This window comes from Bos indicus, chromosome 22 (assembly GCF_029378745.1).
Source record: "Bos indicus isolate NIAB-ARS_2022 breed Sahiwal x Tharparkar chromosome 22, NIAB-ARS_B.indTharparkar_mat_pri_1.0, whole genome shotgun sequence".
NCBI lineage: Eukaryota > Metazoa > Chordata > Mammalia > Artiodactyla > Bovidae > Bos > Bos indicus.
Window position 1 is genome coordinate 20,630,560 of NC_091781.1, and position 24,521 is coordinate 20,655,080.

Here is a 24,521-nt window from a genome sequence, read left to right on the forward strand (position 1 = left end):
GAAAATGAAGATCATGGCATCTGGTCCCATCGCTTCATGCGAAATAGATAGGGAAACAGTGGAAACAGTGTCAGACTTTATTTTGAGGGGCTCCAAAATCACTGCAGATAGTGACTGCAGCCATGAAATTAAAAGACGCTTACTGCTTGGAAGGAAAGTTATGACCAACCTAGATAGCATATTCAAAAGCAGAGATATTACTTTGCCAACAAAGGTCTGTCTAGTCAAGGCTATGGTTTTTCCAGTAGTCATGTATGGATGTGAGAGTTGGACTGTGAAGAAAGCTGAGCACCGAAGAATTGATGCTTTTGAACTATGGTGTTGGAGAAGACTCTTGAGAGTCCCTTGGACTGCAAGGAGGTCCAACCAGTCCATTCTGAAGGAGATCAGCCCTGGGATTTCTTTGGAGGGAATGATGCTAAAGCTGAAACTCCAGTACTTTGGCCACCTCATGCGAAGAATTGACTCATTGGAAAAGACTCTGATGCTGGGAGGGATTGGGGGCAGGAGGAGAAGGGGACGACGGAGGATGAGATGGCTGGATGGCATCACTGACTCGATGGATGTGAGTCTGAGTGAACTTCGGGAGTTGGTGATGGATAGGGAGGCCTGGTGTGCTGCAATTCATGGGGTCGCAAAGAATCTGAGTGACTGAACTGAACTGAACTGAACTGACCCCTGGAAAACTACCCTGGTGCTTTCTGTTGCTATCACCTGGACATTTTACTGTTTCTTCTACAGAAATCATTCTACTTTTATTGTATGTTTCCCCATCCCACCACCACCCCCCCCCCCCCCCGCCCGCCCCATGGACACTTTTGGAGAATTAGTTTTTCTATCAAAATGTCTGTTTTCATTGTGGTCAGTTGCTGCACAGAACAGCTTGTAGGAAAATGGGTGTTTTGCTTGATTCTTTGTGGAGCATTATTGACATTAGTCTTTAGAACCATGCTGTGGCCAGATGGCTCTGATGCCACCTACTTCACCCCTGGTTCTCCACTGACTGCTACAAAAAGAAACATCACTTTCTGCCTTTCACACTGTGCTCTTCACCTTCAGAAACTGCTGACAGCTTCTGGGTTCTGCCAAGACTGGACTCTTCCTCCTCTGCTTTTTCTGGTTCTCTGATGTGGTCTCTACATGAACTCAGTTTTGCTTTTTTTTTTTTTTTAAGCTTTTACAAATACTTTTGGATTTCTTTCCAGAGATGATCAAAGGTTTTATCTTCACTTTACATTTTTCTTGATGTTTTAGAATGGTTTGCAGAATGAGAGGGGGAAGTAATAAATTAAGGAGACTTCCATATCAGCTGTCCAGTTTTTTTTTCATTCTTTTAAAGCATTTCTGTAGCGTTGAAATCATTTTGGGTTAAACTTGAAATTAATTAGAATTTTGCTTTAGAAAAACTTTACGTATCTAGAAGAGAGACTAAAAGCATGAGAGGAACTCCTTTTGTAACAAAACAGTTCTATAAAATGCCTCTTACTCTCCACAAGTCTTAAGCCTCTAAAGAGAATAGGTACCATATATTTTCAGACACAGAGGGGGAAGGAGAGGGTAGGATGAATTGATAGAGTAGCGTTGACCTATATACACTACCATGTGTAAAATAGCTAGCTAGTGGGAAGCTGCTGTATAGCACAGGGAGCTCAGCTCGATGCTCTGTGATGACCTAGAGGGCTGGGATGGGTGGAGGGGTTGGGAGGGAATGTTTATATATGTACACACATATGTATATGCACACATATAGATGATTCTCTTTGTTGTACTGAAGAAACTAGCACGACATTCTAAAGCAATTATACTCCAATGAAAAATAGTAAAGTGATTGTGAAGAAAATAACAAAAGCCAAAAAACACCCTGTTCCTTTATATAATTATAAGAAAATGATATGCTGCCTGATTGAATATAATTCTCAAGTCATAGCAGTCTTATCCTTTTTTTGTACACTGACCACACCCTAAACCCAACCCCAAAGAAAAAGAAAACTGTTGCCTCTCTAACGAGGATTATTCTCCTAGACTGAGCAAGGCAATCATCCCCACTCACATCTCCTAGGCAAAGCTTTAAATTAACAGACAATCTGAAATCCCGTCTCTGGTCATGGAACATGAACTGTGCTTACAAAGGTAAAATGGGGACTTCTCAGAACTCAGAGATGGGGAGGTGTTAAGGGCTTCTCTTGTGGCTCAGATGGCAAACAATGTGCCTGCAATGTAGGAGACCCAGGCTTGATCCCTCAGGCTGGAAGATCCTCTGGAGAAGGGAATGGCAATGCACTCCAGTACTCTTGCCTAGAGAATTCCACAGACAGAGGAGCCTGGCGGGCTACAGTCCATGGAGTTGAAAAGAGTCGGACATGACTGAGTGACAACACTTTCACTTTCAATGCATTTTAAGGGCTTCCCAGGTGGCGCTAGTGGTAAAGAACCCACCGGCCAATTCAGGCAATGTAAGAGACACGGGTTCAATCCCTGGGTCGAGAAGATCCCCTGGAGGAGGGCATCACAACCCACTCCAGTATTCTTGCCTGGAGAATCCCATGGACAGAGGAGCCTGGTGGGCTACAGTCCATAGGGTTGCACAGAGTCGGACACAATGAAGCGACTTAGCACATAAGCACACATGTAATGCATTGTACAGGGGGAAGAAAGTTTTCTAACCCATAAAACAGATCAGAAGCAACTTAGTAAGAACATTTGCAGGTTTTCTTAAAGGCCTGTCAATCTCCATCCATCCCATCACTTCCTACATGGCACAGAGTTGCAGATTAATGAACCAGAACTTCATGGTTCCTCCTTCTCTCTTATGAAGACAGACAGAGGCTCAATACTTCCTAAGAAATCAAGAGGTACAGAATGCCCTGGGCCTTGACAGCTATTTTGAGAAGTTGTAAAAATGGGTCATTGGTTCTCCCCCAGGTCACTTGGGACCTGTTTCAAAGAGACATTTGACCTATCACTCAATACTGGGGTAAGAACCTGGCAGACAGAAATCAAAAGTCAAGACAGACTTGTTCTGAGGTTGTCATTATTTTAACCCAATAAAGTAAAAATGCCAAGGCACAAAACAGGAAAGTTGGAAGTCATTAAACGTATATATTTTTCTTTTTACAGAAGAGTTCACCAGAGGGATTCTTCTAAAGATTCTACTCTTTGAATGCTTATGTCGGGGGGAACAATCTAAAAATGTTCAGAAACTCTCTCAAGCATACATGTGAGATTCTAATAGCAACAGCAATTACCAATGGTTAGAGGAGACAATTCTTTTATGTATTGGGGTCCAATTTGATTTTTAAACCATTGTAATCAATTCTGAATTCTATCTACTTTTCATCTTTCCTGAAAACATTTTCCTCTAGTCTCTCAGTGGTAACAACATATTTCTAATTTTTGTGGCTGAAAACTACAGTCATCTTTATTTGCCCACATTTCTCAATTAGTTGTCAAGTCCTGATTATTCTTCCTTCACACAACTAGGCTATCCTGGTGCCATAAACCATAATGCTTCTTTAGCATTCACTTTTGTAGATCCTTCCTAACTGGTTTTCAGGATTCCAGCCTGGTCTACCTAATGCCTATTTCACTTTCTTTTTCAGACCTCTTGAGTGTTTCCTATTTTCTGGCTAAAGCCTCAGTGCTGTCTTGACCTTCAAAACTCTCCATGACTCACCCCACTCCTATTTCCAGCATCTTTTATCACTTTCTCTTGCCTCTGAAATTGTTTCAGACACTGTATTGCTCTGTCTAGGCTTCCCCATAATTTTATAAACCTTGTAGCAAGTGTTGTTTTTCCATAAAGCTTGTCTATGCTTCTTACATATTTACCTGGGATGGTTTTTCCAGTAGTCATGTATGGATGTGAGAGTTAGTTCATAAAGAAAGCTGACCACTGAAGAATTGAAGCTTTCAAATTGTGATGCTGGAGAAGACTCTTGAGAGTCCATTGGTCAGCAAGGAGTTTGAACCAGTCAATCCTAAAGGAAATCAACCCTAAATATTCACTGGAAGGACTGATGCTGAAGCTAAAGCCTCAGTACTTTGGCCACATAATGCGAAGAACTGACTCATTGGAAAGGACCCTGATGCTGGAAAAGATTGAGGGCAGGAGGAGAAGAGGGCAATGGAGAATGAGATGGTTGGATGGCATCACCAACTCAATGGACATGAGTCTGAGCAAATTCTGGGAGACAGTCAAAGTCAGGGAAGCCTGGCATGCTGCAGTTCATGGAGTCGCCAAGAGTCAGACACGACTTAGTGACTGAATAACAACAAGATAAGACAATACAGTAAAGAAAAGGCTTTAAAACTTTCATTTAAATATTTCCGTTGCAAGCATATATATATATATATGTGTGTGTGTGTGTGTGTGTGTGTGTGTGTGTGTATATTTATTTATATAACTTTCTGCACACATGAAAAAAAATAAAAACTGGATGCAACAACTTCATAGTAAAAGATACCCATTTTTTTCAATTACTTTTTTCCAAAAAGAATTTGCACTGATAAATAAGAAAACAAGACCCAAAGAGGTTAAGGAACTTCCCAATACTGGATTACAGAGCAAGACAGATTTGAGTGTATGCCTATCTAACTACTACATTTTTAATTTTATGCCTCATCTGGCTAGCGTATCAATGGATGGGAGGTTTCACTCCTCCTATTCACTTATGGTTACTGAGACTGTTTTCATATGACCTACTAAAAAACTAAACATGTGCAATAGATCTTTAACATAAGAAGAGTTAAATAACTTGTCAAGTATTAGGTGATGATAGTCAAATTACCTGATTTTCATCTGAGGACTCTCTGTCCCTAGGTGGACGTTACCTTCAAGTTTTGTGAATCCAGTGAAAATCAATCACAACGCCTGTAATGTTTTGCCACATTAGAGAGGAATAAAGGATGCCAGTCTAAAATCTATGAGTCCCTTGGCTCTGTTAAAACCTTGTGTTGCACTTCAGAGAGAAATATAGTCCTGTCCAGAGAATTCCATCAAAAGAGTCATTTATTCTGATTGAGTATAATGCTACTTACCCTTGCCACAAAAATTTTGTTTGTTTTGACTTTGATCATCAAGACAATTCTGTTTACTACCCTCTTCCATTTGCCTATGTGGACACCCAAGAAAAGAGTTAGGATGAGTCTTCTGTAAATGGATTACCATGATCAATTTATACTGCACAACAAAAGTTAACATTTCAAAGTGTGAGCCTTTAACTTCATTAAACGTAGCTTTTCAATTTTCAGGGAAGAGTGCAGTTTCAAAAAAAAAAATAAAAAGATGGAGCGAATGGAGTGTGGCACTGATTCAATTACCAAAGCACTGCAATGTAAACCATATTAAACATTTAAGGTTTAAGTCACGCCGAGCAAGATCAAATACTTCCTGAGAATGTGAGCAAGCTCCTTTATTAAGAATTCAGCCTTAAATGAAAAACAGAAGAATTCAGTAAGATGAAAAATTATGTAATCACCCAACATACAGTCATTATACTTTATATTTCCAGTAAGTAATTTTGGAGAGGAAAGGGAATAAAGTGATGAGTTAGGAGTCTGGATCCCTTGGCTCCCTGTACTGGATACAATGAAGAGAATAATTTGTCCTTTGTCAATAAGTGTAATGGGCTGTGACTTTAAATCCCCTGTTGGGAATAACTCTGTTTTATTGTTTATCTGCAGTGTGAAGACTCTCTCTGAAGACTTTATACAACATGTCATTCAAGCAGATGAAAAATGCACTCTGGTAAAGTGCTGCCTGCACATTCTTTGTAAAGAATAGCTTTTGATGAAAGAAAACTATACAAATATTTGCCCTAAGTTGGGGCTCTAAGCGGAGAAGGCAATGGCACCCCACTCCAGTACTCTTGCCTGGAAAATCCCATGAATGGAGGAGCCTGGTGGGCTATATAGTCCATGGGGTCGCTAAGAGTCAGACAGGACTGAGCGACTTCACTTTCACTTTTCACTTTCATGCATTGGAGAAGGAAATGGCAACCCACTCCAGTGTTCTTGCCTGGAGAATCCCAGGGACGGGGGAGCCTGGTGGGCTGCCATCTATGGGGTCGCATAGAGTCGGACATGATTGATGTGACTTAGCAGTAGCAGCAGGGGCTCTAAGAACCATTAGCTATGTAAGTAAATCATCAGATGGATGTAGACTTCCCTCCATGCAAATAGAAATACAGGAAGAATCAGCTGAAAATATGGGACTGTCTAGCACAAAATTTTATTGAGATTCTGGGTGTATTTACCCAAATGGGTCAAGTGGACTTTAGAATTCAAATAGGGACACAGAGGTTTAGTGATTTAGCATGACTCTGGAGAGGCACCCAGTGGCTAATGTTCTATGGAATGACGGATCCTGCTGCCACCCATGATGGAGCATAGTATGATAAAATAGGGGCTTGGTCTGAAAGGGCTGTACTAACCTGATCTAACTGAACCTATTAGGACTCCAGGGACATCTCACAGGGCCACAGAATAAATGCTCTATCGCTATATAAAAACTGTGAGTTATCCCTTCACCTCTGGATGAAACCAGCTTGAATTCAGATATACAGAAATCTACAATCTGGGGTAAGCTATTTGGTTCTTCCAGCTAGGACACTTTCATGGGAAAGAAGGAGGAGTCTGTTCAAAGCAAGAGGTCATCTCTCCTTATTATTGCTGTTGTTTTGTTGTTCAGTCACTAACTTATATCCAACTCTTTGTGACCCCATGGACTATAGCCTGCCAGGCTCCTCTGTCCATGGGATTTCCCAGGCAAGAACCCTGGAGTGGGTTCTTGCCACTTCCTTCTCCAGGGGATATTTTCACACCAGGGATCAAACCCACCTCTTCTGCACTGGCAGGCAGATTCTTACCGTGGAACCACCAGGGAAATCCATAGGAGTTGCCACAATTTAAGTTCAATGGCAGGCAACTCTCAGGTAATAGAATCTGGGCAAAACCAGTAAAACTAGAAAGCCATGGCAGATTCATGTTGATGTATGGCAAAACTAATACAATATTATAAAGTAATTAGCCTCCAATCAAAATAAATCAATTTATATTTTAAAAAAAAGAAAGTTATGCTTGGACTTTATTATGAAAAACACCTTTTCAAGTGAGGAATTTCCACATTTAATTTTTAAAAATAGCTAAAATATATATACTTAACTCCTTTAAATTGGTAATGAACATGATATGTATTAATACAAGTATTGAGTGTACTCAACCAAAACACATGACTCCTAACTCATTCATTCATTGAAACACTTTTTCATTCCTCCCATCAGTATTTATTGTGTACCTTCTATGTATTTAGCACTTGCATAGTAATGACTAAGATAAAAATTCCTACCTTCATGTGGTTCACATTCCATCACCTTACTCATCATACATGAACCGCAATTACTCCATCTGAACTTGAATCAATAAGTGTTCTTTATTTTCAGAACTTTGTTTCGCAATAATAATTGACATCTGATTGCTAAAGATTACAACATTCTCCAAATCTAAGAATATCCGTTAAGAAACAGCAACTCGTCACTAATCCTTCTACTGTCTTGAGTTCATTCATATTTTACAAACCTAGCTAACAAAAACATTTCCTCCTCAGATCCAGAGCCTTCTATCTATTAATATAAAAACTAGAACAAGAAGAATGGTCAGTAAAAGTAGAACAAAAGTAACAACAAAATCTCTCAAGTCAGCGCAGAAACCACTTTCTCTTTGGGGGTAAAAGATGATATCCTTTTTCCTAATTCGTCACAATAAAAAGAAGCAGCATGAGCTTGTTAAGTCTCCCAAAGGAAGAGAGTAAAAGTAGAGATAGAGAAATGGAGCAAGAAATAGAGAGACACAGAAGAGAGACACAGAATGAGCGAGAGATCAAGACAGACAGAAACAGAAGCAACCAAGGTCATTCTATTAACAGCTATAAAAAAAATGGATCTATTATAGTTTCAGATCAATGGTTAACCAAGAGGGTATATCAGTACTCTTCAACTGCAAATTACAAACTAGCCTACCCAAAGGGGTATAAGTAAAATTTATCTGTTCACATAATAAAAAGTTCAGGAATATTTTTGGCTTCAGACACAGCTAGCTGTCTTCAGATTCCCAAAGGACGTAATCTGGACACAGTTTCTCTTGTCCTTCCAGTTCAACCACCCAGGCTGTTGGCTGCATTCTTGGGGAGGATTCCCCATTGGGGTCTCAAGGCCACTACAGCGGCTCCAGTCCATACACCCTCTTTTGTTGAAGTTCGTAAACAACAAGGAACTCCTGACCAGGATTCCCAGACCAAAAAAAAAAAAAAATCCCACTGTATCTTAACCCAGTTCGCATCAGGGTTCCCTGGGGTCAGGGGAGTATAATGTGCTGACTGGCTTACACCTTGGCCAAATGCTCCCTGGCCCCCACCCCACTGAGCCCCCTGCCCTGCTCCCTGAATGAACATATTAGCAGGAGTGATATGTCCACAGAAAAATCGAACAGTTACCAAAAGAAGGGGAATTGATTCCAAGAGGCAAGAAATAAGTAAATAAAGTATTCCAGAGACAGTGTTTATCTGCATATTTAGTAGGGGCTTCCCTGGTGGCATTAATGGTAAAGAACCCATCTACCAACTCAGAAGACATAAGAGACAGGGGTTTGATCCCTGGGTCGGGAAGATCCCCTGAAGGAGGCCATGGCAACTCACTCCAGTATTCTTGCCTGGAGGATCCCATGGACAGAGGTGCCTGGCAGGCTACAGGCTACGGGGTTGCAAAGAGTCAGACACAACTGAAGTGACAGCACACAGCATGCACAGAGAAAGAAACTAAATTGGGAATCCTTTAAGCTTAGACTCATTGAATGACAGTAAGATAAAAATGTACGGACAGTGAAGACAGAGGGATGATTGGATAGAAAAGAGAAGCGAACAGGTTAAGCCTACAGTGTCAAGGATCAGACCTGCTGCTGGCACAAACTATGCCCTATTTGTTTGAATTACAAAAAGGTGACTGCCCTGGGTGGACAAATTATAAACAGCAACCACTCTGAGTGGATTAATTTCAAACATGCTCTCCTTTCTATGGGCAGGTTCAACTGTGCAAGGCTGGCCAGACAGAAGCCTCCCCTCGACCAGACACCTATGTGCACCTCACAAACTGACCATCAGAATGAGTGACCCTGTTAGGAATCTCTCTCTAGAGGACACTGAATTGTTATTAAATTAAAAAGATATGTGACTTTTCATACCTCTAGGAAAGGAAACTGCTGAAGTAAAAATAGCATGGCTTTGAGACCTGATATTTGAGCATCTTGGGATCTGCTGGTCATTTAATGAAGGTGTGTACCAGATTTTGTCAGATTCAACTTACTCTTGATCATAACTGTCTATTATGTCACCAAGGGAAAAATGTGGCCAATTAGACTGTGGCATAAGACCAATTATAACATGTAACCCAATATCACAGATGTGAGTGTAGGAAAAGCATTCACCTTAGCAAAGATAAAACACAGTTATAAAAGAAAGCTAGAAAGTAACTATCAATGAAAATAAAGTTTCCTAGAAGAATTGGGATCATCAGACCAGTTCACATCAGAACACTTACTGTTTATAAATCACTGCTGTAAACAAGGAAAATATTTTTTCTCAAATCACAATTATTTACATCCTAGGAAAACCAGATGATGACACTAATCACCAAAATTGCACAAAAGAAGCAATTAGAAACCTTGTTCAACAACAATAAAAATAATATCAACAGTAATAATCATGGCTGATACTGATTTCATGATTATATGCCTGACACTTTTCTATGTGCTTCTATGTGTATCCCCTTGTTTTCTATGTTTAATCTAAGGGTAGAAATCATATTCCCAAATGTAAGCCACAAGGAGGCGTCACTAGGTTGTAGACACAATGGATTTCTTTCAGACCCTGGAACATGCGAGCTCACTTTCTGCCTTGTGAACGCTGCACATGCTATTCCCTTTGCTAGAATGTTCTCCCGCACCCCCATTCTACCTGTGATAGGGACAAAGTAAAGGGACATCTGGAATGTGAAGTCAAGTGGGCCTTAGAAAGCATCACTACAAACAAAGCTAGTGGAGGTGATGGAATTCCAGTTGAGCTATTTCAAATCCTGGAAAGTGCTGCACTCAATATGCCAGCAAATTTGGAAAACTCAGCAGTGGAAACAGGACTGGAAAAGGTCAGTTTTCATTCCAATCCCAAAGAAAGGCAATGCCAAAGAATGATCAAACTACCGCACAATTGCACTCATCTCACACGCTAGTAAAGTAAGGCTCAAAATTCCCCAAGCCAGGCTTCAGCAATATGTGAACTGTGAACTTCCTGATGTTCAAGCTGGTTTTAGAAAAGGCAGAGGAACCAGAGATCAAATTGCCAACATCCGCTGGATCATGGAAAAAGCAAGAGAGTTCCAGAAACACATCTATTTCTGCTTTATTGACTATGCCAAAGCCTTTGACTGTGTGGATCACAATAAACAGTGGAAAATTCTGAAAGAGATGGGAATACCAGACCACCTGACCTGCCTCTCGAGAAATCTTTATGCAGGTCAGGAAGCAACAGTTAGAACTGGACATGGAACAACAGACTGGTTCCAAATAGGAAAAGGAGTACGTCAAGGCTGGATATTGTCATCCTGCTTATTTAACTTCTATGCAGAGTACATCATGAGAAACGTTGGGCTGGAAGAAGCACAAGCTGGAATCAAGATTGCCAGGAGAAATATCAATCACCTCAGATATGCAGATGACACCACCCTTATGGCAGAAAGCGAAGAGGAACTAAAGAGCCTCTTGATCAAAGTGAAAGAGGAGAGTTAAAAAGTTGGCTTAAAGCTCAACATTCAGAAAACGAAGATCATGGCATCTGGTCCCATCACTTCATGCGAAATAGATGGGGAAACAGTGGAAACAGTGTCAGACTTTCATTTTTTGGGGCTCCAAAACCACTTCAAATGGTGATTGCGGCCATGAAATTAAAAGACACTTACTCCTTGGAAGGAAAGTTATGACCAACCTAGATAGCATATTCAAAAGCAGAGACATTACTTTGCCAACAAAGGTCCATCTAGTCAAGGCTATGGTTTTTCCTGTGGTCATGTATGGATGCGAGAGTTGGACTGTGAAGAAAGCTGAGTGCCAAAGAATTGATGCTTTTGAACTGTGGTGTTGGAGAAGACTCTTGAGAGTCCCTTGGACTGCAAGGAGGTCCAACCAGTCCATTCTAAAGGAGATCAGTCCCGGGTGTTCTTTGGAAGGACTGATGCTAAAGCTGAAACTCCAATACTTTGGCCACATCATGCGAAGAGTTGACTCATTGGAAAAGACTCTGATGCTGGGAGGGATTGGGGGCAGGAGGAGAAGGGGACGACAGAGGATGAGATGGCTGGATGGCATCACCAACTCAATGGACATAAGTTTGAGTGAACTCCGGGAGTTGGTGATGGACAGGGAGGCCTGGCGTGCTGCGATTCATGGGGTCGCAAGGAGTCGGACACGACTGAGCAACTGAACTGAACTGAACTGAAAGGGACAAACTAGAACAAAGTAGGTGATTAAATTCTTAATCCCACTAGAGGATTGTAAGTAAAGAAAAAAGTTGTGCTCGCTTCGGCAGCACATATACTAAAATTGGAACAATACAGAGAAGATTAGCATGGCCCCTGCACAAGGATGACATGCAAATTCGTGAAGCGTTCCATATTTTTTGGACCATGGTTAAGACAGAGTCTTTGTCTATAAAACTGGAATAACAACAATAAAATCTGCTTAACGTGAAAAAAAAAAGAAAAAAATATGGGAGACCACTGTAAGTTGATGATCACTTAAGAAAACAGATCTACATAACCAGAAAACCAAGCAGGCTTGCTTGGCAACAAAACCATGCAGCAGAAGCACAAGACATGCCCCCAAACAATAAAACAATGGTGACATGAGACCTACATCCTGCCCAGTGAGCTCAGTAAGTTAATAACCCTAGGACATGCTCTCTGTAAACATGAAAAACAATAATTTATGGAAATTTACATTTCAAAGTAAATACCCTCATTGCACTGAGACCTGAAATAATATTTCCATAGTGCCATGATAGTCCTGACTTGACCATGTAGGGACAGGAAGACTCACCTGCCCAACGTGGAGGAGGAGCTCACTATGGAAGCATGATGTCTACTCAAAAATGAGGAGGAAAATGGTCTTTCTCCCCTCCCCACTTTTCCTTTGGTTATAACACTGTAGCCCAGTAAGTTTTTGGAGCGTGACAATGCAATGCTCCCCTGCCCACTTGTAAGCCTCACAAGCATGCTATTCTCCCATCCAAGTACTAACCAGGTCCGACCCTGCTTAGCTTCTGAGGTCAGATGAGATCTGGCATGTTCAGGGTGGTATAGCCGTAGACACAAGCATCCTGTTCTAATACGTCTCACTTCTTATCAACCACTCAGTCTCTCACTGAATTCTCCTCTATGCTGAGACATAAAGGACTGGAAGATGCTCTTTGAGCCACCAAAAGAACACCTGACGATTTCACCTGCTTCTCCGTCTTCAAATCTCAGTCCCTTCTCAGAGTACTCATTCCACACAACCCACTATTGGTCTTTCCTTTTACTTTCTCATGGAAATCTGTTCTTTTCCTTTACAGCATTTACTCCAGCATAAAAGTATTGTATTTGTACATTTTCTCAAAATAACAAGCACTAGTGTGTGTGTGTATATATATATATAATGTGCTGAAATATTCCAAATGCTTTGAGTCTGGTACCTTCAGTCTCACACCAACCCTACAAGCTATTTTTCACAGTTTACACATAAAAGGAAGCAGAAGCAGGTTTTGAAATTTGGTGAAGGTCACCTAGTCAGTCAGTGGCAGTGTGGGGATTTAAACCTAGGCAACCTCACCTCTCCAAGAGGGCTTATGCCACATGCCACATGACCCAGGTCTGTTGCAGCCAGATCCCCTTTCCCCGCGGCAGGCCACTGCTGACCCATGTTGCACTCAACATGCCAGCCAATCTGGAAAACTCAGCAGTGGCCACAGGACTGGAAAAGGTCAGTTTTCACTCCAGTCCCTAAGAAAGGCAATCCCAAAGAATGCTCAAACTATCGCACAGTTGCACTCATCTCACATGCTATCAAAGTAATGTTCAAAATTCTCCCAGTCAGGTTTCAACAGTACATGACCCAAGAACTTCCAAATGTTCAAGCTGGATTTAGAAAAGGCAGAGGAACCAGAGATCAAATTGCCAACATCTGTTGCATCACGGAAAAAGCAAAAGAGCTCCAGAAAAACATCTATTTCTGCGTTATTGACTACACCAAAACATTTGACTGTGTAGAGCACAACAAACTGTGGAAAATTCTTCAAGAGATGGGAATATTAGATCACCTTACCTGCCTCCTGAGAAATCTGTACTCAGGTCAAGAAGCAACTGTTAGAACTGGACGTGGAACAACAGACTGGTTCCAAATTGGAAAAGGAGTACATCAACGCTGTATATTGTCACCCTGCTTATTTAACTTACATGCAGAGTACATCACGAGAAATGCTGGGCTGGAAGAAGCACAAGCTGGAATCAAAATTGCAGGGAAAAATATCAATAACCTCAGATATGCAGATGACACCACCCTTATGGCAGAAAGTGAAGAGGAACTCAAAAGCCTCTTGATGAAAGTGAAAGAGGAGAGTGAAAAATCTGGCTTAAAACTCAACATTCAAAAAACGAAGATCACGGCATCTGGCCTAATCACTCATGGCAAATAGATGGGGAAACAATGGAAACAGTGATAGCCTTTTTTGGGGGGGGGCTCCAAAATTACCTGCAGATAGTGACTGCAGCCATGAAATTAAAAGACACTTGCTCCTTGGGAAAAAAGCTATGACCAACGGAGACAGCCTATTAAAAAGCAGAGACATTACTTTGCCGACAAAGGTCCGTCTAGTCAAAGCTATGGACAAGGAAGCCTGGCATGCTGCAGTCCATGGGGTCACAATGAGTGGACACAACTGAGTGAATGAACTGAACTGATGGTTTTTCAGTAGTCATGTATGAACGTGAGAGTTGGACCATAAAGAAAGCTGAGCACCGAAGAATTGATGCTTTTGAACTGTGGTGTTGGAGAAGACTCTTGAGAGTCCTTTGGATAGCAAGGAGATCAAGCCAGTCAATCCTAAAAGAAATCAGTACTGAATATTCATCGGAAGGACTGATGCTAAACCTCCAATACTTTGACCACCTGATGCGAAGAACTGATTCAGTTCTTCAGAAAAGACCCTGATGCTGGGAAAGATTGAAGGCGGGGGGATAAGGAGATGACAGAGAATGAGATGGTTTTGTGGCATCATTGACTCAATGAACATGAGTTTGAGCAAGCTCTGGGAGTTGGTGATGGACAGGGAAGCCTAGTGTGCTGTAGGCCACGGGCTCGCAAAGTCAGACACGACTGAGCGACTGAACTGAACTGAACCTTACCCCAAAGATACTAACAACTTGTGTAATGGCTCCCACACTAGACAAGTTTACATGAGAACAGAGACTATGCTTTGCTTCTTCAGCACTGTATTCTAGACCTCTAACATAGTACCTGGCACATACTCACAATAGACCCTCTAAAAAACAGTTGCTGACTGAACAAGCATGGACATCAGGCACATGTAGCAGGCACCAAAATGTTCTGAGTATTCCAAGAGAAAAACTTAAAAGTGATTTGTTGTATCTATTAATTTTTCCTATTAAATTAAAACTGTTCATTATTCACTTTATTTAATTGGAGTATAATTGCTTTACAATCTCTGCTGTTCAACAGCATAAATCAGTCATATGTATTCATATAGCCCCTCCCCCCGGACACCCCCCGCCCATCCCGCCATCCCACCCCTCTAGGTCATCACAGCACGGGGCTGAGCTCCCTGTGTCATACAGCAGCTTTCCACTAGCTATTTTACACACAGCAGTGTGTATGTATCAATGCTACTCTCTGAATTTGTCTCACTCTCTTCTCCCTACTCACCCCCGCCCCCAATGGCAGAGCAATTTGTTTCAACTCAAGGAACACGATTCTTTTTTTTTTTTTTTTTTTGCCAGTGTAGAAACACTGGACAAAGTGAAAACAGAAGTCCCAAGACTCTCTGAATCTGGTGCTCCCTCCTATCAGTGGCCAGTCCTGCCAAGCCCAGGGGGACACTCCATCTAGGTCCTTACAAGTACTGTACAGGGAAGGAGGTTGCAATGTGGTTTTTAAATATTGATCCTCCAGAGCAACCAGGCCTCCAAAGGGCCCCGTGAACCCCTAAAAGAATGTCCACTGGGCATCCTAAGAAGCTCTTATACCAATGAGAGCACTGCATAGAACACTTGTAATCCTACCATCTCTTTTTTTTGTGTGTGTATGGCGGGGGTGGGGGTGGGGGTTATAGAATTTTTTTTATTGAAGTATAGCTGATTTACAATGTTATGTCAATCTCTGCTCTACAGCAAAGTGGCTCAGTTATACACATATATACATTCTTTTTAAGTATTCTTCTCCATTATGGTTTATTCCAGATTGGATCTAGTTCCCTGTGCTATACAATAGGACCTTGTTGTTCGCCCATTCTAAATGTAACAGTTTGCTTCTACCAACCCCAAACTTCCACTCCATCCCTATTTTTCCCTTCTGCTTGGCTGCCACAAGTCTGATCTCTATGTTTGTGAGTTTGCTCTGTCTTGTAGATAGGTTCATCTGTGCCATATTTTAGATTCCATACATAAGTGACATCTTGTCTACCATCTCTTTAGACTAGCTACAAGTTCGTAACAGCACAAATACTTGGATTAAGCATGCCTTTTCCCCCTTGCTCCATTCCTTTCATCAGTAACAGCACCAACTTGAACTTGGAGACTGACTGACACCATCTTTCCAAATTAAACCATCTAAGATTCTTTATAGACCATCAACAAAGGCCTTTCTCAGATCTATGGCAAGGCCAGGGACCAGCAGACTTTTGCTTCAAAAGAGGAGATGAACATTTTAGGCTTCTAGGCTACACAGTCTCTTCCAGCTATTCAAGTCTGCTATTGTATCATGAAAGCAGCCACACACAGCATGTAAACAAATGGATGTGGCTCTGTTCCCATAACGCTTTATGAAAAAGGGCCTGATTGGCCTGGAAGGCTGTGGCTTGCTGAATCCTAGGTACAGACCTTATTTAATTAACAGTTGCCCTTGTTAAATTGTCATCTCCTTCTGGTTACATTTCCATCTCATCTGAGATAAATTTTCAACCTGTTGCATTCTTTTTCAGAAAATTCTCAAAAAAAAAGTGTTAATAAAAGGAACTGGAAAGAGGCAAATAATGAAATAGTGCTTACATGAAAAATAGAACTATCTCTATGGCTGGTTTTTCTTTGCCTGTCAAGCAAAACAACGTGTGTGCTGTTTTCTGAAAAAACTTAACATAGACTTTTCTCCATTACTTTAAATAAAATATGGAATGTTCATTGCCACATATCTTCCCTTGCTAAATATATGGAAGCACAAAGAAATGAAGGGAATTACTATCAACTCTGTTAAGTCAAACTCTGAGTTTACAAAAGAAAAATTATAAGTCTACATCTTCTGATTTACTATTCCACAGAAATTCCATTCTATGTATAAGTAATGAAACTGAGAGGTCATTTTAATTATGCATAATTTCCATAAGACTTTATTCTTTTCAAGAGTTTTAAGAAGTCGAGGGGAATAGTCAATGCACATAATTCTGCTTATCCAGAGAAACAGAAACCTCATGGTCTCTTTCTGATTACTGTAGGATGGTATTAGCTGCTTTGAGAGGTTTTAGATTGACACAGAGATGACCTATCCTATTTTCAAATACTTTTCTTGACATTTCAAAAGGATTACAATTCTGTCTTTTTTTTCACAAAAGCATTTCTGGACCAGACTTTTAAGATAGATCTAGTATAAGACACCCTTTGAAGTCACTACAGAATCCACCCAAGACATTTTACAATACATGTCAATATCACAACCACTAGGGACCCTGAAATCCAGTGAAATACCCACTCCAGGAATCCCAGGTGTTTAAAACAATAGTAAAGGAAGCCAATTAACACCCATTGAACAGTATTCTAGCAGGCACTGTACCCACAGCTTTGTAAACATGCTTTCCCATCCCATCAGGAAGTCTGGTAAGGATACAATTCAACTTCACGTTGCCTTAGATACAGAACTGATCTGAGAAAATTCTCATATACTTCTCATCATCTGTTTTGCCACAGTGCTTTTCTTTTATGCTTAATGAAGTTGAGAGCTGGGTAGTTACATGGCTTGATCTATAACTGAGGATCTTGACTTTCTAAAGAGTGAACAGGCTTTGTTCAGTTTGTGTGTGTGTGTGTGCTCAGTCATGTCTGACTCTTTGCGACCTCATGAACTGTAGCCCACCAGGCTCCGCTGTCCACGGGATTTGCCAGGCAAGAATACTGGAGTGGGTTGCCATTTCAATTTACATCTGGCTAATGTTTCCAAAACTCATTTATGGAGGGATTCCCAGGCTTGCTTAGAAATACTATCTTAAGACAAATGGAGCTAAAAGTTTGGAGTCATAGTGTTAGGAAGAAGTGACTCTCTGTTATAAATAACCTGTTTGGTTCCCAGCCTCGTGTCAGATTTTTCCACTTCTTCCTACCTTTTGGTTCCTAAAATAAGCAAACTACCTTCTGGAAAGATTTGGGACTTATAATGGCTATTATATATTTATGTATTATTATGCTAACTATGTAAATTTTCCAGGTGGCACAATGGTAAAGAACCTGCCTGGCAACACAGGAGACATAGGAGACACAGGTTTGATCCCTGGGCCAGGAAAGGAAGGACGAAATGACAACCCATTCCAGTATTCTTGGCTGGAAAGTTCCATGGAGAGAGAAGCCTGGCGGGCTACAGTCCATGAGGGTGCAACGAGACGGACATGACTGAGTGAATGAGCACAGGTGCACACACGTGGGCGCACATGGTCACTATGGGCCAGGCGTAAGTGAGGTATAACCGACCCTTCATATCTGCAGACGCAGAGCCCAAGGATGCCAAGGGCTACATGTAGTGTTATACAAGGGACTTCAGCATCTGTGGATGTTGGTATTCGCGGAGGTCCTGGGGCCTATTCCTGTGGATACTGAGGGACAACTCTACCTCATGCAACCCTGCAAGGTGTAAATTATTAACACTGTTTCCCAGGTTAAAAATCATAAACTCAGATGTTGTGATATGAACACAACTAGAAAGTGGCTGGGACAGAACTCACCCCAGGTCTAACACTGAAGCCTGTGCCCTTGACCACAATACTATGATTCTCAATATTAACTACAGGTACAAAGTTTGACAGCAGATCTTTGGAAATTCTTCATCTTGCTTAACTCAAACTTTATGCCCCATGAATAGTAACTCTCTACTTCCCCATCCCTCCAGCCCCTGGCAACCACTGTTTCGGTCTCAAACTCACCTATTTTTTTAATGATAGCTTTCAACTCGCTTCTAGACAAACTTTATCCATTCATCTAACCCTACCCATAGCACTCCTAGAAGACCCCTATCCTCACACTATCTTTCTTAAAAGAAATCTCCCTCTAGTGCCCCATCTGCTTCCAAACCCTTTCTTCCTATCCTTCAAGGTTAAAATGAAACCAAACTGACAAGAGTCAGAATCACAGGTCAGTCAGTTACCTCGGAGTGACCCGTGGCAAATTACCTAACCTCTCTGGGCTTCAGTTTCCCTAACCATAAAACTGGGATTAACTAGAGCTCCCTGGAAGTAAGCTCTGAAATGACTGTCTATGTGAAAATGTGGATTTACTAGGAAATGTTCTTAGGAAAATAGTAGGGAAGTGAGGAAGAGGGGGCAGGGATGAGAAGGGGATATGTGACATCAAGCTGAATCCCAGAGAGGGGAACCTTGGATCTGTCACACAGGGAAGCTCTGAAAACAGTGCAGGTCCTATCCTCGATGTCATCTTAGTCAGAATCAAGAGAGCTGGAGTGGGACTTCTCTGATGGTCCAGTGGCTAAGACTCCACGCTCCCAATGCAGGGGGCCTGGGATGGATCCCCGGTTGGGGAACTAGATCCCACATGCCATCAGTAAAGATCCTGCATGCCACAAGGAAGATCAAAGAACCTGAGTGTCACAACTAAGACTCAGAGTAGCCCAACAAATAAAATAATATTTTTTTAAGAGAGTAGCAGCATCTCTTCCCCTGCATCTCTCAGTCATTGGTTCAGAGCTGTGACGAGAAGATAGTCTCAAGCAGTCTCTAGCTTCCTGGGGACAGGTCTATGGCAGAGCAGTCTGGTTATTGGAGTGAAAGAGCCCTGGGGATGGTCCATGTGGAGACTAGAGGGAGCTGTGTGGATCTGGGCAGAGCATGGGTTTCATCTGTCAAAGGAGTTGTAATAGTTTCTTTTCATGGGATTATTCAGATGGTTTAAAAACAAAACAAAACAAAAACTTTCCCATTCACTTTTGATGCACAGGTTTCTCAAGAGAACTTTGTCTATTTCAAATCACAGGAGAGAGGATCTCTATGATTTCCCCAAACAGACGAGGAGCAGGTATTAATCTCTGAGCAAATATCATGTTGAACCTAGAGGATTCCTATTAGTTTTTGGACTTACATAGTGTCCTCCAAGTTCTGGGAGCCATGGAAAGGAAAGGCAGGTTAACCAAACAGCAGTGAGAAGTGTTCCCCCAAGGGATCCACGACCAATCTCCCTGTTAACAGTTCCATTTCAGGAAAGTGTGAGTGGTCATGTAATGAACTAATCAGGGCAATTAAGGACAGACTGAACTCACAGTTGCCACAGGTGGACCTGAAAATCTATCTTAACATCTTCCTGCCACAGTTATGAAAGACTTGGTCTCTGCCCTTAGTCTGTTTCCTGTCTAATATCTAAGACAGCAATGCTGCTGCTGCTGCTAAGTCGCCTCAGTCGTGTCCGACTCTGTGCGACCCCATAGACAGCAGCCCACCAGGCTCCCCCATCCCTGGGATTCTCCAGGCAAGAATACTGGAGTGGGTTGCCATTTCCTTCTCCAATGCACGAAAGTGAAAAGTGAAAGTGAAGTCGCTCAGTCGTGTCCAACTCTTAGTGACCCCATGGACTGCAGCCTACCAGGCTCCTCTGTCCATGGGATTTTCCAGGCAAGAGTACTGGAGTGGGGTGCCATTGCCTTCTCCTATATTAAGAATGCTACTGCTAAGTCACTTCAGTCGTGTCCCACTCTGTGCAAACCCATAGACAGCAGCCCACCAGGCTCCCCCATCCCTGGGATTCTCCAGGCAAGAACACTGGAGTGGGTTGCCATTTCCTTCTCCATGCTTATGCCCAAAAAATGCAAGTGAAAGAGACATTGTAACACAAACATGGACACATATTACTTAAAAGAAGATGTCGATGGTGTTTAGGCAGACTTGAAGATACTTTGCCATGCATGCCTATGAAAATAAGTATGAATTTTTGAAATAAGGATGAGTTACAGAAAGAAAAGTAAAAGGATTTCTAGAAGTACAGAAAAAGAACAAGAGGTGATGACAGAGGTGGCAGGCAGAAAGCATTAAAAATGATACTATCTCCATAAGCAACTGTTTCTTGTCTTCCTACATATTTTTGTGTTCCAAATTTAATTTTCTCTATTCTGTATATTTTACTTCTTTTTTTTATTTTTAGTCCACATTATTTCATTTTATTATTTACTAATGCTTATTGGAGTATAGTTGCTTTCTAATGTTGTGGCAGTCTGCTTTATTTTTTATTTAAAAACATTTATATTACCCTCCAGCATGGAAAAAAAAGAATCATAATAACTGGAGTCCAATCTCAATGTATCACAGGAAAGCCTATTTACTATTTGGCCTCAACAACCCCTGTTGGTAGTGTCTCAGCATCCTCAAGGCTGTATATATATCCAGTTTCTGGGCTTCCTCCTTGTTCAGAACATATTAGGTTCTAATGCAAAACATCTTTATATGCTGCTTCTAATTTTTCAATTAAATACAACCTGTAAACCCCTACAATCCAGTAATCCCATCCCTGGACACATATCCAAAGGAAATGAAATCAGTATCCCAAGGAGTCATTTGCAATTCCATGTTCATTGCAGTACTTCTCACAGCAGCCAAGATCTAGAAGTAACCTACATGCCCTTCAATGAGTAACCAAATAAAGAAAATAATGTGTTGTGTGTGTGTGTGTGTGTGTGTGTGTGTGTATGACTGGAATATTACTCTATCATAAAAAAGAAAGCAATCTTGACATTCGTGATAACATGGATGAATCTGGAGGGTATTATGCTAAGTGAAATAAGCCAGAAATGGAAAGAAAAATGCAGCATAGTACTGTATGGTATCACTTATATGTGGAACCTAAGAATAAAACAAATCTGATTTTATAGAATCAGAGGATGAAAAGGTGGATGCCAGGGGCTGGGGGAAGGGAAAAATGGGGGTGATACAGGTCAAAGAGTACAAAGCTGCAGTTATTAGAAGAATAAGTTCTGAATGTGCAATGTACATCATTGTTACTATAGTTAATACATGGTATTGATACTTGAAAGTTGCTGGAAGTAGATCTTCAGCTTTTTCACCACACACATTCACACAAAAAATCAACCATGTGACAGGATGAATGTACAAATTATCTTAATCTTGGTAACCTTTCCACAGTGTATGTGTATATGAAATCATCAAAATGTATACTTAAATATACACAACTATTGTCTCAGTTATTCCTCAATGAAGTTTTGAAAACCAGTCCTTCAACATTATCTTTTTTTTAATATAAATTTATTTATTTTAACTGGAGGTTAATTACTTTACAATATTGTATTGGTTTTGCCATACATCAACATGAATCCGCCACAGGTATACACGTGTTCCCTACCCCAAACCCCCCTCCCACCTCCCTCCTAGAAATAACCTCAGTTCAGTTCAGTCACTCAGTCATGTCTGACTCTTTGTGACCCCATGAACCGCAGCACACCAGGCCTCCCTGTCCATTACCAACTCCTGGAGTCCATCCAAACCCACGTCCATTGAGTCAGTGATGCCATCCAACCATCTCATCTTCTATCGTCCCCTTCTCCTCCTGCCCTCAATCTTTTCCAGCATCAGAGTTTTTTCAAATGAGTCAGCTCTTTGAATCAGGTGGCCAAAGTATTGGAGTTTCAGCTTCAACATCAGTCCTTCCAATGAACACCCAGGACTGATCTCCTTTAGGATGAACTGGTTGGATCTCCTTGCAGTCCAAGGGACTCTCAAGAGTCTTCTCCAACACCACAGTTCAAAAGCATTAATTCTTCGGCGCTCAGCTTTCTTCACAGTCCAACTCTCGCATCCATACATGACCCCTGGAAAAACCATAGCCTTGACTAGACGGACTAGTAAGGTAAAATAGTGGATACCCGGTAAAATTTGAATTTTTTTTTTTTTTTAGCACAGCACAGCACAATGTAAACAACTAATTTGTTAATGTATATATGCTCCCAATATAGTATGGGCCAACCCCCCAGTACTCTCAGACAAGAATTGTGAATTTCCCATTGCAGTTTTATGGCTTTGACAATGTGGAGTTGAAAAGATGTGAGAGAGGAGACAGATCTTGGAAAGGTAGGGATGAGGATATGAATCAGATCAGAAACCAATGCAGTTGCCTTGGAAGAGAAGAAGAAAAATAGAAGAGGGAGTTAAAAGGGGATGGGAGTAGGAAGAAAAAAGGTGGCAAGGACTTGGTTTTAAAACTGTTTCTTTTGCACTTTTGAGTTGGTGAGATAGAGAGAGAGATTTGGGTGGGGCAGCTATTTCCAAGTGAATGTCATTGAAAGTGGCAGCAATAGGGAAAGAAGATTTTTAAGATGCTCAGATGGATGCACCTTCCTCCCATTGATAGGTTGTGTGACAGAAGTAAGACTAAAGGGTTCTTCACCACTCTTAGTGGAGTATCAGTCTTCGAAAATAGCACCACACAGAAACTAGACCACAAGGACTATGCTTATATATTAGGGTTAGGCTCAGACCCACTGTGGACTGGCAGAAAATGGGACATGGGATTAAAAACCCTAACTTCGCCACCCTTCAAACCACATATGTCCTTTAAGTCTCCTTAAGCTTGTAGGTTTTTTATGGAAACAAGACTCCATTAAAAGAAGAAACACATATTTCTCTAAGAGGAAAAAAGCCATCATTTTTGAAAACTAATTGAGAACAAAAAGCTCAGAAAGTGCCATGATAAAAAAAGGAATGTGCTGTGTGAACTATAGTGGTCTTTCTCGTCTCTATTATCCCTACTTTGTGTCATCAAGCAGGTTAGATTTCAAACAAACTATCACTACACTTTGTCCTAAGCTTGCTGTCACTCTAATTGAGCTACAGATGCCTGACATAGATAGAACTTTTAAAAGTATGCCACTAATGAGTGGTTCTTCTTATTCTTCCCACCTCTCACCTACACACTATTATAATAACCCAATTATGACTTTATGCAAGCACTCTAGCCTCAGCATTCAGTTCCAGCTAACAAGTATGAATAAAACATGCATATAATGGCAAGGACACATCTGAGAAAGCCCACTCTTGAAGCTGGACTTCTATAACACGCATCTGTAAGAAATGGAGCTAAAGGAGAAGAGGAGGACTTGGAGTTCCTTAGGAAGAACCAGGGCGCTCTGGTCTAAAGTCACTGCTCTGGTTTACTGCCTACTGTGCCAGAGAATGGACCATGAAAATGACGCCAAGATGCAGAGTACGATAAAGAAAAACCAAAGCTATGTGGTCATACTTCTTGTTCTGATAACCAAGCCCTCCAAATGACAAAGGTTAATATCATTTAATGGAATAAAAGAAGAAGTTGTTTTTTTTCCCCCTAAGGCCAATTTCACTTTTAAAAATCAGAACAAACCTAAACAGTTTGGTACTGGCATAAAAAGAGACACATATGTCATTGAAACAGAATAGAAAACCCAGAAATAAGTCCACAGCATACAAGTCAATTTATGGCAAAGGAGCTAAGAATATACAAGGAGGAGAAGACAGTCTCTTCAGTAAATGATGTTGAGAAAACTAGATAGCTTCATGCAAAAGAATAAAACTGTACTATCTTATAGCATACAAAAAAATAGCTCAAAATGGAGTAAAGATTTAAGATAAAGTCCTGAAGCTATTAAAGTCCTAGAAGAAACTTATAGGTGGTAAGCTCCATGATATTACACTTGGCAATGATTTCTTGGATTTGATGTCAAAAACAAAGGCAATGAAATTAAAAATAAATAAATGGAACTATATCAAGCTAAAAAACCTTCTTCACAGCAAGTCAATGATCAACAAGGTGAAAAGGAATTTCTCCCACGAAATGGGAGAAAATATTTGCAAATATTATAGCAGGTAAAGGATTAATATCCAAAAAATATAAAGTACTTACACGATTCAACAGCAAAAAAAAAAAAAACTTAAAAAATGGGCAGAGGATCTAAATATACTTTTTTCAAAA

The 24,521-nt window shown here is 41.0% G+C and overlaps 1 non-coding gene across 1 annotated transcript; it reads left to right on the top strand.

Moving 5' to 3' along the window:
* The first annotated feature begins 11,610 nt into the window (after nucleotides 1–11,610).
* On the top strand, nucleotides 11,611–11,717 carry LOC139178728 (U6 spliceosomal RNA). Its single transcript, XR_011563222.1, has one exon. It is a non-coding gene; the product is annotated as a U6 spliceosomal RNA (small nuclear RNA).
* The last annotated feature ends 12,804 nt before the right edge of the window (nucleotides 11,718–24,521 follow it).